The sequence below is a fragment of the Oryctolagus cuniculus genome, chromosome 8, assembly GCF_964237555.1.
Source record: "Oryctolagus cuniculus chromosome 8, mOryCun1.1, whole genome shotgun sequence".
Classification (NCBI taxonomy): domain Eukaryota; kingdom Metazoa; phylum Chordata; class Mammalia; order Lagomorpha; family Leporidae; genus Oryctolagus; species Oryctolagus cuniculus.
Window position 1 is genome coordinate 40,694,804 of NC_091439.1, and position 1,980 is coordinate 40,696,783.

General features: G+C 43.8%; 1 non-coding gene across 1 annotated transcript; it reads left to right on the plus strand.

The window, feature by feature from the left end:
• The first annotated feature begins 592 nt into the window (after positions 1-592).
• Positions 593-665, plus strand: TRNAF-GAA (transfer RNA phenylalanine (anticodon GAA)). The gene has a single exon. It is a non-coding gene; the product is annotated as a tRNA-Phe (tRNA).
• Positions 666-1,980: the final 1,315 nt, after the last annotated feature.

A 1,980-nucleotide genomic window follows, 5' to 3' on the forward strand; every position in this document is an offset into this window, starting at 1 on the left:
GACCTGTCAACCTTACCTCTCCCATTTGCCTTGTTGGGGGGGGGGGGTGCTTGTACTGTCCCCTGCTGGTCAGGGGCCAGCCTCAGGCTTAAGACCCCAACACTGCAGATAAACAGACAATTGGGAAACCAACATCCCATAAAAGAGTGACTGAGTTTGAATACTGACTCTGTGTCCAATTCCAGCTTCCCATTACTTTGCATCCTAAGAGGCAGTGGGTGGTGGTCCAGGTGACAATCCCTGTAACCAACTTGTGAGGCCTGGATTCTGTCCAGCTCCCAGCTTCAGCCTGGCCCAAACCCACCTATGGCAGGCATTTGAGGAGTAAACCAACAGATGGGACCTCTGTCCACCTGCCTGCCTCTGTCTCTCAAACAAATAAATAAACATGCTTTTTAATCTAGGTGGAGCCTACAGTAAAGTAATTCTCTTTAATAAACCTCACCAAAGACTTCAGCAGTACTCTGGTGGTAGAAGAATTTAAAAATAAATGCCAATATCAAAGTGTAGCCATGTAGGGAATATACAGTGTAAGAAATGTATGGGAGAACTATAAGGGTGATTTTTTAAGAACCTAGAAAATTATTAGGTTGCCGAAATAGCTCAGTTGGGAGAGCGTTAGACTGAAGATCTAAAGGTCCCTGGTTCGATCCCGGGTTTCGGCAGCTGTGCTAACATTATACAGTCAATGTACTTTGCATCACCGAAGTGCAAATATCACTCACTGGGTTTTGCAAATCCAATCAATAACTACCAGTTGAGCCGGTGCCGTGGCTCAATAGGCTAATCCTCCACCTTGGGGCGCCGGCACACCGGGTTCTAGTCCCGGTCGGGGCGCCGGATTCTGTCCCGGTTGCCCCTCTTCCAGGCCAGCTCTCTGCTATGGCCAGGGAGTGCAGTGGAGGATGGCCCAGGTGCTTGGGCCCTGCACCCCATGGGAGACCTCCTGGATCCTGGCTCCTGCCATCGGATCAGCGCGGTGCGCCGGCTGCAGCGGCGGCCATTGGAGGGTGAACCAACGGCAAAGGAAGACCTTTCTCTCTCTGTCTCTCTCTCTCACTGTCCACTCTGCCTGTCAAAAAAAAAAAAATTATTACAGATTATCATTTCTTTCTGTACCCTTAAAGATTTTAGCTAAATACTTAGTCAATATTCTTGAGGAACTGAGGGATTTCTCTGCATCTTTGCCTGCATTGGAGTGATTTGGGAAAACTGAACCTTCCCAGAGAGGCTACCTATGATCAGGACAAAGGTCCTCGGAGAAGAAAAACTTGAATTTATGGAATATATAAACCATCCAAAGAAGAATCTGGGCAGGGGAGATGGTGGTTGAAATCTGCTTCCTAGTATCTGTAGAATGGGAATCTCAAATTAATTTAGGATATTCATAAGTGGGGATGACCTATATAAGCTGGAGGACTCTGAGTACATGTTTAGTCATGCTTACTATTTAGGTGACAGAACAAAAACTTGTTATGCCATCGGATGGGTACATGCATCGTCAGTTTTTGTTGTTTTCATAAGGTCCTGGTTTAGTAATTTCTCTCTTATAAGATTAAGGAAAAGAAGACTCATTAAATGAACTCATCTGATAGTTGTTATCAATATTCTAGTGCCCAGGGTAGGTAGACTACAGAGGCAACAACATATAAAGAGTAGAAATTAAATAAAGTGTATTCCAACAAGGGTATGCCACATGAAGGGTTCTCACTGTAGGCTAGCATGAACAAACTAAGGAAATAGTTATAAAATGGGAGGCATTTTTTAACCATACAAGACAGAAGCAAATCACCCAAAGTTGGCAGGCTCCAGCTACTCTGTAGCATCCTTGGTTGTGCATCAGAGATAATGTAGATGCCAAATAGAGAATTCAATAAGCCTTTTAATTTCTTTTTTTTTTTTTTGAGCAATAATAACAATAGAAAAAGCTATATACAAATAATTGTCTACGTTTTGTTTTCTTAATCTTTGTTTATGCAG